We start from the raw sequence: 16,694 nt of genomic DNA, 5'->3' as shown, positions 1-16,694 counted from the left end.
GGATTCCAGAGTCAGAGTGTAAAGATCTGAATCCTGGTATCACTGGTTACAGCTCTATGACACTGACCTACTTAATTTCTGTGCTTCAGTCCCCTCATTTGTAAAACTATTATTTTAATAGTAGTCATCTCTTACTTTGTTTTGAGATTTAAATGATGTGACATGGAAAATTCTTATAACAGTGCCTGGCACAAAGTAAGTGCTTGACAAATATCAACCATTATTATTATCGCCACTGATGAACTTAGCTTTTTAGCAGCAGAGGCTGTGTTTGTGTTTGATTTTGTCTTGTTTTGTTTTTTTTAGCGTTTGTGCTCTTTATCCAGTCCCTGGCGTATCGTATACACTCATTAATGACTATAAATCTTTTATTCATTCTGTCTTTTAACAAATATTAGTTGAGCACCTAAGTAAGTAACAGGCCCTTTTCTAGGCACTAGGGATACATCAGTGAAAAAATTACAATCTTGCCCACATAGTGCTTACCTAGAGACAGAAAAGGCATAAGTAAAACATAGGTCAGGTGGCAGTAAGTGCCATGAGAGGGGAAAAAAAGTCAGGGAGTAGGAGAGGGAATGGGAAATGCTAGTGACGGGCAAGGGTTGAGGATGGGAGAGAAGAAAAAGTGCTGCAATTTTTAAACAGGATGATCAAGAAAGGCTCATTGAGAAGATGACAGCTCAGCAAAGATCTGAAGTAGATGAGAGGTTGATATCCTAGGGCAGTCAGATACCCCACCCAGAGGAGGGAACAATTACATTGGTCCCAAGATGGGTGCCTGCTTGGCCTGTTTGAGAAAATGCAAGAGCAGTGTTGCTGTATTGTAGTTAGAAGGGGAAGAGCAGTAGAACATGAGGTCAGTGGGAGTTCCCTGATTGCCTAGTGGTTAGGATTCTGGGCTTTCGCTGCCATGGCCCGGGTTCAATCCCTGTTCAGGGTATTGAGATCCCGCAAGCCACATGGTGTGGCCAAAAAAAAAAGAAAATGAGGTCAGAAAGGAGGCAGAGAAAGATTGCAGGGTCTTGTGAGCCATCATAAGGATTTTGTCATTTCCTGGAGAAAGCCAGGAAGCAATTGGAGGGTTCTAAGAAGAGGAGTGAATATCTGACCTGGATTTTAACAAGATCAGTGTGATTTATATGTTAAGAGTAAACTGAGGCAAGGTAGAAAGAGCAGTTAGTGGACTTGAGCAATTATTTGGGCAAGAGATGATGATGATGTGGACCAGGGTAGTGGTCGTGGGTCTAGTGAGAAGGATTCAGATTATGGAGATGTGACTTGAAGACAGAGCCAATAGGATTTACCAAGTGAGTGTATGTAGGGTGTGAGACAAAAAGGGAGTCAAGGACAGGATGCCTCCGAGGATTTTAGCCCAATAAATTAGAAAGAGGAATTGCCTTTAAGTGAGATGGAGAAAATTAAATAAGAGGTTAATTTTTTTCTGTTGTGGAGCTGGAAATCAGAAATTTGGTCTGGGATATGCAAAGTTTGAGATGTCTATTAAACATATATGTATAGACAGATATATGAGTCAAGTTCCAGAGAGAGGGGTCTGTACTGGAAAACTTAAATTTGGGAGTTATCAGAGCACAGATGTTATTTAAACCTCAAAATGTATGAGATTACCAAGAAAGTGACCACAGAGATGTCCAAAGTCTGAATCCAAGTGTACCCAAAATTTAGAAGTCAGAGAGATGAGGAGGAACTAGCAAAAGATACTGAGAAAGAATGACCAGTAAGATTTAAAAAAAGAATGGAAAAGTGGGACATTTGGAATCAAGTGAAGAAAATGTTTAAATAAGGAGTGATCAACTGTGTCAAATGCTTCTCTCAGAATAGGTCAAGTAATACAAGAATTGAGAATTGAAAAATCAGTTTAGTAACATGGAGGTCATGGGGACTTTTACAAGGGCATTTACAGTGGAAGAGTAAGGGAAAAAACATGCTTGAAGTAGGTCCAAGAGGACTGGGAGAAGAGGAAATGGAGAGGGGAAGTACAGAAAATTCTTTCAAGGAGTTTTGCCATAAAAGAGCAAAAGAATAGGAAGTGAGCTCAAGAGAAATTGGGGGGGGTGTTGTTAAAGGTGTGAGAATTATAGATTGTTTATAAGCTGACGGGAATTTTCCAACAGTGAAAGGAAATCAGTGATGTGGGAGAGAGTGAATAGAACTGCTGAAGGGATGACCTTGAGTAGATTGGAGAGGATGGGATCTACCTTACAAGTGTAGGGCGGGTCTTGGATAGGAACACAGGCAGAAGATCCACAGTAACAGGAGGAAAGACAGACTATATGGGCACAGATGCAGGTAGGCTGGCAGATGTTGTGATGGGAGCCCCTGGCTTCTCATTGCATCTCTTAAAGTTCCTTTCAAGAAATACCAGAACACATATTCTATTACATACATAAATGACTTTTCATTTAACAATTTAAAAAAGAGCCTAAAAAATAAATAAATAATAAAAAAGAGCCCAGTATGAATGATACTGCTGATACAAACATGGAGGGGTAAAGTCCCTTTTCTTGCAAGAATTAGTCTTGTGAGTCAAACAGGTAAACAAATAATTGTGGTGGTGTAAGTGTTATCAAAAAGGAATTTGAAAATGCTACAGGAATTAAGACTGAGAAAATCATTGAACAAAATTTTCAGAGTATATAAGCATGCAGCCATGACTAATTTCCTATGGTTTAATATTCTGGGCCAGTAAACTTGCAAAATTCTGTGTTTTAACATCATAAGAATGTGAAAGTTCTCATTTCCTGCATAGATGAATAAGTAAATACTTACATTTTTGGTCTATTTAAAGTTGAAATAGGGAAACTGTCCTGAAGCTGGTAATACTTTAGATTTCTAGACCTCAAACTTGCTTCCATATCAGAAACACCTTGACTCTTGAGTCAAGTTTTAAAAACATTTTTTTTCATGTAATACTTTTTCTTAAAAGAAACTCATGAACCATTATTTAAATATTTACAGTTGGCTTGAATATTAAACATTTTGTGGGAGTTGTTAAAATATATATTTTTTTCAACTTTAAAAGAAGTTTAAGGTTCACTCTCTTAGGAGTTATTATTATAAAATGAATTATTCACTTTGTGGTTCTAATTTCTTAAAAAAATAACTTCAAAACTGAGATTGCCATATAGAAGCCAGCTGCAAAAATTCAAAGTCAGCTACATGCAGCTGCACTCTGGTTCCCCTAATTCATCTAACAGCTTTGAGTGGGTTCTATAAGTGACATTAGAAAAGTCACAGCAGACGTGCAAGATGGCTTCTGAAATCTAAAGTAGGACAGATGATTCTCTAGTTGATTGATAGCATGAGGAGCACTACAGCAAGGGTCACCTCCTGTGGAGGACTGGCCCTCCCAACCCCCTCCCCTGCTTCTGCCTAAAAATGAAAGGGTCATAACAAAAAGAAAAGCAGGGATGGCTATTCAGAAAGTCTTTGTTTATAAATATTCATTGTAGTGAAAAGATTCTCAGTAAAAGAAAGAATTACCTAGATGTGGAAAAAATTCTTCTTCTCTAACCTTTCACAAAGAGTTGACTCTGCATAGTTACAACAAAGTAGATTCAGGACTTCCCTGGTGGTGCAGTGGTTAAGAATCTGCCTGCCAGTGCAGGGGACATGGGTTCAAGTCCTGGTCCAGGAAGATCCCACATACCGTGGAGCAACTAAGCCCGTGCGCCACAACTACTGAGCCTGCGCTCTAGAGCCCATGAGCCACAACTACTGAGCCCGTGTGCCACAACTACTGAAGCCCACGTGCCTAGAGCCCGTGCTCTGCAACAAGAGAAGCCACCGCAATGAGAAGCCCGCACACCGCGACGAAGAGTAGCCCCCACCCGCCACAACTAGAGAAGGCCCATGCACAGCAACAAAGACCCAACGCAACCAAAAAAAAAAACAAAAGGTAGATTCATATTTGAACACAACACTCATGATACTGGAGGTAAAGATGAAAGAATAAAGAAATGATATAATTGGAATTTATAAGCTACCAAACAGCATTGGTTAGCACTAGACTACTTCACCATTGGAAGCCCCATATTGCCCTTAAAAATAAACTTCTTGGGCTTCCCTGGTGGCGCAGTGGTTAAGAATCCCCCTGCCAATTCAGGGGACACAGGTTTGAGCCCTGGTCCGGGAAGATCCCACATGCTGCAGGGCAACCAAGCCTGTGCGCCACAACTACTGAGCCTGCGCTCTAGAGCCCGTGAGCCACAACTACTGAGCCCACGTGCTGCAACTACTGAAGCCCACGCACCTAGAGCCTGTGCTCCACAACAAGAGAAGTCATCGCAATGAGAAGCCTGAGCACCGCAACGAAGAGTAGCCCCCACTCGCCACAACTAGAGAAAGCCTGCACACAACAATGAAGACCCAATGCAGCAAAAAATAAATAAATTAAAAAATAATAAACTTATTTTAATTAGAAATTTGGACAATTATTTGTGACTGTTAGCCAGAAATTAATACATCATGTATATACTTAGCCCTCTCTGTCTCTTTTTTTTTTTTTCAAGTTCCTTTCCAGTACTTCAACTCTTCAAGGAAAGCAAAAAGAAATTCATATTCATTGCATGTAAACTAAATGTTGGGCCCTGTACTAGGGGCTTTCTTATAATTTTATATGATTTAGGATCTCAGCAATATTAACTGACTCTTTCTTCTTAGGTTCACGTTAATACAGAAACATTGGCCCCTGATTTTATTGATGCTTCTCTTTATCTCTTCTGCTGTTAGAGGGCAACCAAACACAAAATATGCCCCAGGAAAATATGGCCAAGCCTAAGTTCATATGCATGGTAGGATTCCAAGATTTCTGCCTTCCACCCAGCTCCTGAAGAAATGTATACAGTAGCAGATGCAAGATTTCTCCATAGAAGAGACTGAGGAATGGTGATGTGTTTGCAAGCAAGAACTGGGGATAAGTCTTGAAACTTCATTTGCCTAAAACTATGCTTATTTGGAGCAAGCTGCCAATCTGCCAGTGAATTCACATCCCCCTGGAAGCCTGCTTTTTGGAGAGTCTTCAAGAAGTGCTTGATTAGAGTCTGAAAACTATAGTGGACCCTATATGTGGATAAATTTAGACTTTACTCCTGAGGCTCAGGAGTTTTGACCTGAGCCTGAGTTTTGACCAGTTTTGACCTATGGTTTTGACCATAAAGACAACAACCTCCCAGGTACCTCTTTCCATTCTCAAACAATTCTAGAAACAATGAATAGCTGACTAAGTGACACAGAAATATGAATAAGTGATCTGGAAGACAGAATAATGGAAACCACCCAATCAGTACAGCATACAAAAAGACAAATTAAAAAAAAAAAAAGAAAGCAACATGTGAGATCTATGGTATAATATAAAGTGTGCCGACCTATACATAATAGAGGTTCCAGAAAAAGAAGAGAGAGAAAAGGGGAGCAAAAATGTATCTGAAGAAATTACGGATGAAAATTTCCCAAACCTAAAGAAGGAAACAGATATCCAGTTACAGGATGCATAGAGGGTCCCAAATAAGATGAATCCAAACAGACCCACACCAAGACATACCATAATTAAATGACAAAAGTTAAAGAGAGGACTCTTAAGAAAAAAAAAAAAAAAAAGAGAGGACTCTAGAGTCAGCAAGAGAAAAACAAAGAGTTAGTTACAAGGCAACCCCCATAAGGATATTGGCTGATTCCTCTGCAGAAACTTCACAGGCCAGAGGGAGTGGCATGATACATTCAAAGTCCTAAAAGGGGAAAACCTGCAACCTAAGATGTTTTACCCAGAAAGATTATCATTGAGAATAGAAGGAGAGATAAAGAATTTCTCAGACAAGCAAAAACTAAAAGAATTCAGCAGTACTAACCCTACCCTAAAAGAAGTATTGAAGGGTCTTCTCTAAATGGAAAAGAAGTAAGAATCTATTGGAAAGGGAAAACCACAGTAGGAAAGGCAAATATAAAAAAGGATTGAAGATCACTTAAATTAGCCAGTACCTAGACTAAAAACCAAAAAAAATATTTGTAAAGGCGATTATAACTAAAATTAACAGCAAAAGGATAAGCATGAAGATGTAAAATAGGTCAGCAAAATCACAAGATGGGGGAGGGGAGTATAAAAATTTAGATCTTTTAGAATGTGTTTGAACTTGTATGACTATCAGTTTAAAGCAAGTAGATATAGTAATGCATCAGTATACTTGAACTCCATGGTAATCACAAATCAAAAACATACAACAGATTCACAAAAAAACAAAGAATTTCAAGCATACTACAAAAGAAAATCATCAAACCACAAAAGGAAAAACAAAAAGAAGAGATGAACAAATAACTACAAAAACAACTGGAAAGCAAGGTTTAAATGGCAATAAGTACATACCTATCAATAATTACTTTAAGTGTCAATGAAATATATGCTCTGATAAAAAAAAGAGTGGCAGATTGGATAAAAGAAAAAACAATCTACAATATACTGCCTATAAGAGATCACTTCAGGGTGAAAGACAGAAACATACTGAAAGTGAGAGGATGGAAAAAGATATTTCATGCAAATGGAAATGAAAAGAAAGCGAGGGTAGCAGTACTCATATCAGACAAAATAGACTTTAAAACAAAGGCCATAAAGAAAGACAAAAAAGGATATTATATAACGATAAAGGGATCAGTACAAGATGAGGGTATTATACTCATTAACATATAAGCACCCAATATAGGAACACTTAAATATATAAATCAAATACTAACAGATATAAAGAGAGAGGTTGACAGGAATACAATAATAGTAGGAGACTTTAACACCCCACTGACATCAATGGACAGATCATGCAGACAGAAAACCAGTAAGGCAACAGAGGTCCTAAATGACACAATAGATCAGTTGAACTTAATTGCTATCTATAGGACACTACATCCAAATACGCATTCTTTTCAAGAGCACATGGAACATTCTCTAGGATAGAAAACATACTAGGTCACAAAACAAGCCTCAAAAAATTTAAGAGGATCCTCCCTTATCCTTAGTGGGGCAGACTGGATGAGGTTCACTGGCGTTTCTCTGCTGAAAAAGCCCAGCCAGCAGCTCATCTCAGAGATGAGAAGAGGGGAGCCCCACACTTTTGAACAGGCATAGGGTTTTCCCATGTCACCTAAGTTCCTACAAAGGAAGCAAAAAGTTTCCTTTGTTGGGCTATACCTTTTCTGCTGAAGATATCAGACAAAATCGTGTGGCTGACAGGGTCTTAGAGCTCTGGCCTGGTGTCAGGCCTGAGTCTCTGAGATGGGAGACCCACGTTCAGGACATTAGACTACCAGAGACCTCCCGGCCCCATGTAATATCAATCAATCAGCAAGAGCTCTCCCAGAGATCTCTGTCTCAATGCTAAGACCCAGCTCCACTCAACAACCAGCAAGCTACAGTGCTGGACACTCCATGCCAAACAACTAGCAAGACAGGAACAAAACCTCACCCATTAGCAGAGAGGCTGCCTAAAATCATACTAAGTTCACAGACACCCCAAAACACAACACCGAATACGGCCCTGCCCACCAGAAAGACAAGATCCAGCCCCACCCACCAGAGTACAGGCACCAGTCCCCTCTACCAGGAAGCCCACACAAGCCCCTGAACCAACCTTACCCACTGGGGGCAGACACCAAAAACAATGGGAACTACGAACCTGCAGCCTGCGAAACAGAGACAACAAACACAGTAAGTTAAGCAAAATGAGAAGACAGAGAAATACGCAGCAGATGAAGGAGCAAGGTAAAAACCCACCAGACCAAACAAATCAAGAGGAAATAGGCATTCTACCTGAAAAAGAATTCAGTGTAATGATAGTAAAGATGATCCAAAATCCTGGAAATAGAATGGAGAAAATACAAGAAACGTTTAACAAGGAACTAGAAGAACTAAAGAGCAAACAAACAATGATGAACAGCACAATAAGTGAAATTAAAAATTCTCTAGAATATATCAATAGCAGAATAACTGAGGCAGAAGAACTGATAAGTGACCTGGAAGATGAAATAGTGGAAATAACTACCACAGAGCAGAATAACGGAAAAAGAATTGAGGACAGTCTCAGAGACCTCTGGGACAACATTAAATGAACCAACATTCAAATTATAGGGGTTCCAGAAGAAGAAGAGAAAAAGAAAGGGACTGAGAAAATATTTGAAGAGATTATAGTTGAAAACTTCCCTAATATGGGAAAGGAAGTAGTCAATCAAGTCCCAGAAGCACAGAGAGCCCTATACAGGATAAATCCAAGGAGAAACACGCCAAGACACAGATTAATCAAACTATCAAAAATTAAATACAAAGAAAAAATATTAAAAGCAGCAAGGGAAAAACAACAAGTAACACACAAGGGAATCCCCATAAGGTTAACAGATGATCTTTCAGCAGAAACTCTGCAAGCCAGAAGGGAGTGGCAGGACATATTTAAAGTGATGAAAGGGAAAAACCTACAACCAAGATTACTCTATCCAGCAAGGATCTCATTCAGATTTGATGGAGAAATTAAAACCTTTACAGACAAGCAAAAGCTGAGAGAGTTCAGCACCACCAAACCAGCATTACAACAAATGCTAAAGGAACTTCTCTAGGCAGGAAACACAAGAGAAGGAAAAGACTTACAATAACAAACCCGAAGCAATTAAGAAAATGCTAATAGGAACATACATATCGATAATTACGTTAAATGAAAATGGATTAAATGCTCCAACCAAAAGACACAGATGGGCTGAATGGATACAAAAACAAGACCCATATATATGCTGTATACAAGAGACCCACTTCAGACCTAGGGACACATACAGACTGAAAGTGAGGGAATGGAAAAAGATATTCCATGCAAACGGAAATCAAAAGAAAGCTGGAGCAGCAATTCTCATATCAGACAAAATAGACTTTAAAATAAAGACTATTACAAGAGACAAAGAAGGACACTACATAATGATCAAGGGATCAACCCAAGAAGAAGATATAACAATTGTAAATATTTATGCAGTCAACATAGGAGCACCTCAATACATAAGGCAAATGCTAACAGCCATAAAAGGGGAAATCAACAGTAACACAATAATAGTAGGGGACTTTAACACCCCACTTTCACCAATGGACAGATCAACCAAAATAAAAATAAATAAGGAAACACAAGCTTTAAATGACACATTAAACAAGATGGACTTTTAATTGATATTTATAGGACATTCCATCCAAAAACAGAATACACTTTCTTCTCAAGTGCTACCTCACACCAGTCAGAATGGCCATCATCAAAAAATCTACAAACAATAAATGCTAGAGAGGGTGTGGAGAAAAGGAGGGAACCTCTTGCATTGTTGGTGGGAATGTAAATTGATACAGCCACTATGGAGAGCAGTATGGAGATTCCTTAAAAAACTAAAAATAGAACTACCATATGACCCAGCAATCCCACTACCGGGCATATACCCTGAGAAAACCATAATTCAAAAAGAGTCATGTACCACAATGTTTATTGCAGCACTATTTACAATAGCCAGGACATGGAAGCAACCTAAGTGTCCATCGGCAGATGAATGGATAAAGAAGATATGACACATATATACAATGGAATTACTCAGCCATAAAGAGAAACGAAAATGAGTTATTTGTAGTGAGGTGGATGGACCTAGAGTCTGTCATACAGAGTGAAGTAAGTCAGAAAGAGAAAAACAAATACCATATGCTAACACATATATATGGAATCTAAAAAAAAATAAAAATGGTTCTGATGAACATAGGGGCAGGACAGGAATAAAGACACAGATGTAGAGAATGGACTTGAGGACACAGGGAGGGTGAAGTGTAAGATGGGACGAACTGAGGGAGTTGCATGGACATATATACACTACCAAACATAAAATAGATAGCTGGTGGGAAGCAGCCACATAGCACAGGGAGATCAGCTCGGTGCGTTGTGACCACCTAGAGGGGTGGGATAGGGAGGGTGGGAGGGAGATGCAAGAGGGAGGGGATATGGGAATATATGTATACATATAGCTGATTCACTTTGTTATACAGGAGAAACCAACACAACATTGTAAAGCAAGTATACTCCAATTAAGATGTTAAAAAAAAATTTAAGAGGATAGAAATTATTTCAAGCATCTTTTCTGACCATAACTGTATGAAACTAGAAATGAACCATAGAAAGAAAAATGGGAAAATAACAAACACGTGGAGACTAAACAACATGCTACTAAAAAACCAAGAGCTCAATGATGAAATCAAAGAAAAAAATCAGAGAATACCTTGAGACAAACAAAAATGAAAACACAACCTTACAAAATCTATGGGATGCAGCAAACGCAATTCTAAGAGGAAAGTTCATAGCGATACAGGCCTTCCTTGGAAACAAGAAAAATCTCAAATAGAAAACCTAACCCACAACCTAAAAGAATTAGAAAAAGAACAAACAAAGCTGAAAGTCAGCAGAAGGAAGGGAATAATAAAGATCAGAGGGGAAAGAAATAAATGGAAGATCAAAAATAAAAATAATAATAATAGGAAAGCTCAATAAAACCAAGAGCTGGTTCCTTGAAAAGATAAACAAAATCAACAAATCTCTAGCCAGGCTCACCAGGAAGGAAAGAGAGAGGACCCAAATAAACAAAATAAGAGATGAAAGAGGAGAAATAACAACTGATAACACAGAAATACCTAAATAAATAAGAAAAAAGAAAATACTGTGAACAGTTATATGTCAGCATATTGGAGAACTTAGAAGAAATGGATATGTTTCTGAAAATATACAGTCTGCCAAAACTGAGTAAATAGGAAACAAATAATTTGAACAGACCAATCACTAGAAGTGAAATAGAATCTGTAATAAAACAAAAACAAAAAGAAAGAGAAACAAACAAAAAACTCCCTGCAAACAAAAGTCCAGGACTGGATGGCTTCATTGGGTAATTCTACCAAACATACAAAGAACAACTTATACCTATCCTTCTCAAACTATTCCAAAAAATTGAAAAGGAGGGAACACTCCCAAATTCATTCTATGAAGCCACCATCACCCAGATACAAAAACCAGACAAAGACACTACAAAAAAAAGGAAATTATAGCCAATATCTCTGATGAATAGATGTAAAACTTCTCAACAAAATCAGCAAACTGAATCCAACAATACATAAAAAGGACACCAAGATCCAGTCTGATTCATCCCAGGATCACAAGGATGATTCAACATACGTAAATCAATCAATGTGATATACCACATTAACAAAAGGAAAGACAAAAACCACATGATCATCTCAATACATACAGAAAAGGCATTTGACAGCATTTAACATCCACTCATGATACAAACTCTCACCAAACTGGGTATAAAGGGACAACATAATAAAAGCCATTTACAACCATCCCACAGGCAACATAATACTCACTGGTGAAAAGCTAAAAGCCTTCCTGCTAAATTCAGAAACAAGACAAGGATGCCCACTCTCACCACTTCTATTCAACATGGTATTGGAAATCCTAGCCACAGCAGTCAGACAAGAAAAAGAAATAAAAGGTGTCCAAATTGGAAGAGAAGAGGTAAAACTAGCATTATTTGCAGATAACATGATACTCTATATGAAGAACCCTAAGGTTCCACAGAAAAACTACTAGAACTAATAAATAAATTCAGCAAGGTAGCAGGATACAAGATTAATATACATAAATCTGTTGCATTTCTTTATACTAACAATGAAATATCAGAAAGTTTTTAAAAATCCCATTTAAATTGTATTTAAAAAATAATAAAATACCTAGGAATAAACTTAACCAAGGAGGTGAAAGACCTATACACTGAAAGATATAAAACACTGATAAAGGAACTTAAAGATGATTCAAAACAAAATGGAAAGATATCCCATGCACTTGTATTGGAAGAATTAATATTGTCAAAATGGCCATATTACCCAAACTAATCTACAGATTTCATGCAATCCCTATCAAAATATCCATGACATTTTTCACAGAACTAGAACAAATAATCTTAAAATTCATATGGAACCACAAAAGATTCAGAATTGCCAAAACAATCCTAAGGAAAAAGAACAAAGCTGGAGGCATAACCTGTCCAGACTTCAGACTATACTACAAAGTTAGAGTAATCAAGACAGCATGGTATTGGCACAAAAACAGACATATAGATCAATGGAAAAGGACAGAGAACCCAGAAATAAACCCACACACCTATGGCCAATTAATCTACAACGAAGGAGGAAAGACTATACAATAGAGAAAAGACAGTCTCTTCAACAAGTGGTGCTGGGAAAGCTGGACAACTACATGAAAATCAATCAAATTAGAACACTCCCTCATACCATACACAAAAATAAACTTGAGGGTTTCCCTCATGGTGCAGTGGTTAAGAATCCGCCTGCCAATGCAGGGAACACGGGTTCAAGCCCTGGTCCGGGAAGATCCCACATGCTGCAGAGCAACTAAGCCTATGTGCCACAACTACTGAGCCTATGCTGTAGAGCCCGTGAGCCACAACTACTGAAGCCCGCGTGCCTAGAGCCCGTGCTCTACAACAAGAGAAGCCACCTCAACAAGAAGCCCATGCACCACAATGAAGAGTAGCCCCCACTCGCCGCAACTAGAGAAAGCCCTTGCACAGCAACGAAGACCCGATGCAGCCAAAATAAAAAAATAAATGTGAATAAATAAATAAACAAACAAACAAAATAAACTCAAAATGGTTTAAAGACCTAAATATAAGACATGAAACCATGTAAGTCCTAGAAGAGAACATAGGCAAAACATTCTCGGACATAAATTATAGCAATATTTTCTTAGATTAGTCTCCTAAGGCAAAAGAAATAAAAGCAAAAATAAACAAATGGGACCTAATCAAACTTATAAGCTTTTGCACAGTAAAGGAAATCATCAACAAAATGAAAAGACAAACTACGGACTGGGAGAAAATATTTGCAAACAATGCAACTGACAAGGGATTAACATCCAAAATATACAAACAGCCCATACAACTCAATATCAAAAAAACAAATAACCCAATCAAAAAATGGGCAGAAGGCCTAAATAGACATCTCTCCAAAGAAGACACACAGATGGCCAACAGGCACATAAAAAGACTCAACATTGCTAATTATTAGAGAAATGCAAATCAAAACCACAATGAGGTATATCATACCAGTCAGAATGGGTATCATCAAAAAGTCTACAAATAGCAAATGCTGGAGAGGGTATGGAGAAAAGGGAACCCTCCTACACTATTGGTGGGAATTTAAATTGGTGCAGCCACTATGGAGAACAGTGTGGAGATTCCTTAAAAAACTAAAAATAGATCTACTATATGATCCAGCAATCCTGCCATTGGGTACATATCCAGAAAAGATGAAAACTCTAATTCAAAAAGCTACATGCACCCCGACGTTCATGGCAACACTATTTACAATAACCAAGACATGGAAACAACCCAAGTGCCCATTAACAGACGACTGGCTTAAGAAAATGTGGTATATATACATACAATGGAATATTACCCAGACATAAAAAATAAAATAGTGTCATTTGCAGCAACATGTATGGACCTAGAGAATATTAGACTTAGTGAAGTAAGTCAGAGAGAGAAAGACAAATACTATATGGTATCACTTATATGTGGAATCTAAAAAATACTACAAATAAATCTGTATACTAAACAGAAACAAACTCACAGACATAGAAAACAAGCTTATGGTTACCAAAGGCTAAACAGAAGGGGGAGGGATAAATTAGGAGTATGGGATTAACAGATACAAACTACTATACATAAAGTAGATAAACAAGGATTTATTGTATAGCACAGGGCACTATATTCAGTATCTTGTAATAACCTATTGTGGATAAAAAATGTTGCCTGCCATATCAACAAAGGATGCTGCGGCCATCAAGCCATCAGCCACTACCACAGCCCACCACCATGAGCCTGAAGGAACTCAGGATGGAGACAAAAGGGCTGTCCAATGCCAGCCACCCCCAACAGTGAACCCTGACAGGACACAGGATGGGAAAGAATAGGATACTGACCCTAGATAGCTAAGGTGCATATCAAAGGAATGATTTCAATGACTCTTGCATCTTCCCATACATAGAAAAGCACTAAATTCATTAACCTGAGATGTCTGGTGTTCTTTAATTAACAGTAACTTTTGGTGTTCCGACTACCTGTTTTTTGTTGCAAGAACTCCTATATATGCTGGCTCCTCCCTTACCCCTTTGGAGCAGTCCCTCAGAGTTACCTGAGAGGCTGCCTCCTGGGCTTGATGTCCTCAGGAACTCTGCTGAATAAAATATAATTCTCAACTTTGAGGTTGTGCATGTTTTTCAGTCAACGCCATAATGGAAAATAATCTGAAAATACATATATCATCTATATGAATATGTGAATCACTTTGCTGTACACCTGAAACTGATGCAATATTGTAAATCAACTATACTTCAATTTAAAAAAAAAGTCAAAGGTGAACCAACTTCCAGTAAGGCTTTGGTTCTTACCCAATTTATGTTTGAATTCTTTGATTGCCGCATTGCCCAAATTACCAATGGACTCAATAACCTCTAACTGCCAGAAAATTCCGGTTTACCTTCAAATGTTTAGAATCTTATTTTTTCCCCACAGAGAGTACCATACACTTTCTTCAAAAGAAATCCAATTTTTCAGTTAACTTGATTGCTGAGAAATATGTGGGCAACAGAAAATATACTCATCAATATCTACCATGTGCCAAGTGTTAGGCCTGGCTTAGTAAGTATAAAGAACATGATAAAATTGTATTCTGTACCCTTACAATCTAGTCAGAAAGCAAAGAGGATATTTTGCTTCAGCATAAAGCTCACTATGTCTTCTAATTTTCCTATTTTTGTTTCTTCTTTTATAAAAAATGTACTCAAATTCATTTAAGAAACATTTATTGATTTCATACTATGTGCCAATCATTTTGATGCCAGACAGGCTCCTACTGTTATGGATCTTTCATTTTAGTGAGTGGGGAGAAAGAGAAAGAGAGAGAGAGAGAGAGAGAGAGATTAGACAAATAATTGTTTTAGAGCATAAATTCTATGAAAATAATAAATGGAGTAACATGGAGAGTGACTGGGGAGCTATTTTAATTGGGTGATCAGGGAAGGCCTCAGATGTGGTGACACCTGGTGCAACGACAGACAAGAAATCATGTGACCATTTGGAGGAACAGTGTTACAGAAGCAGGAACAGCCATTGCAAAGGCCCTGAGCCCAGACCAGCTTACCATGTCCCATGAGCAAAATGAATATTAATTATTAATATTGATGATCTTATTTGGGATTATAACGATTTATAAGCCAAGGTCTCCGTCTGAAAGGAGCTCTGTAATAGAGACAGAAGTAAGCACAAAGATCACAATACAGTGGCAGAACAACATCGCCTTGATAGAAGTATGTACAAAGTAAAGAGGTAGTAAGAAGAAGGAGTAATTAATTCTTAGGGTGTGTTTCAGGGAAGGCTTCACAAAGGAGGTAATGGAAAAACAGGATTCGAAATATCAATAGCATTGACAAGGCAGGAAGGATGGTTATGCCAGGAGCAACAGCACACAGGGAACTGTGAGTACAAAGGGCTGCAGGCTGCGTTTCTACAGTGAACACTAAAATAGAAGAAAGTGAGGCTCAAGAGGACAGACGCCAAGCCATGAAAGGGCCTGATATTCTGTGCATGATGGGAGCTATCAAAAGGTGCTAAGGAAGCAACCACAGGATTGGATTTGTGTTTCAGATCCATCACCATAGGCTGTCTCTCTGAAATATGTCTGTGGGAGAATAAATTTGAGGCAGTGAAAAAGATGCAATGAGGCTGGTGACAGTGGGGCTCAGTAAGAGGTAAAGATATCTGAGAGGTTTTTCGGAGTTAATTAAACAAATGGATAGGGCCGACTGTTCACTGTTGAATGACCAATAACTTTCAGTATCTGGCTCACAGCAGGCACTCAACAAATATTTGTAGAATGAATGAATGGTGGCTGAGTGCGACAGCACGGTCTGACCAACAGAAGCCCGGAGCCCCGCACTCAAATACAAACATTTCCATTAATAGAGAACACTGAGCTAAAGCCTCGTTTAGGTGTGTTGCTTTAATCCTAACAAACCTATGAGGTAGGTCGTATTTCCATTTTCCAGATGAGAAAAACCTGAGGCTCAGAGAGAGCGATAACGTACCACACCTGAGGTTTCTAGAACTAGGAAGAAGCTAGGCTCAAAAGTCAGCCAGCCAGCCAAGTGCGCATGTTTAATAATTACTCGCTACTTAGCCTAGAGACTCAAATAAATGAACTACGTAAAGCCTAAAAGCAGAGAAAGCTAAGAAAAGTCGCTCTCAACAAGAGGATAAAGGGGGCTTCCAGAACGTTCCTGCCAGCCGGTCACTGGAAGATCAAGGCAGCCCGTCCCAACTGCCTAAAGCCAAGCCTCCCCGGTGCAGGAAGGGTATGGGGGGCGGGGGGGGGGTGGGCTGGGGTCCGCAGTGGGCGAACGCGTAACCGCAGTGCTGCTCGTGAGCGCCGCCGGGAGGGGGGGAAGATGGAGGAACAAACCAAAGAGGACGGCGAAGATTAACGCAGCTCTACGCAGATATTCCGAAGCTGTTCGCCTTTAGACTCCGCAAGGAGGTCTTGACGTCATTTCCTTCCGTAGGTCGCC

Source organism: Monodon monoceros, unplaced genomic scaffold, assembly GCF_005190385.1.
Source record: "Monodon monoceros isolate NGI ecotype Baffin Bay Population unplaced genomic scaffold, NGI_Narwhal_1 Super_Scaffold_20, whole genome shotgun sequence".
NCBI classification, from domain to species: Eukaryota; Metazoa; Chordata; class Mammalia; order Artiodactyla; family Monodontidae; genus Monodon; species Monodon monoceros.
Note: the sequence above shows the minus strand (reverse complement) of the source record.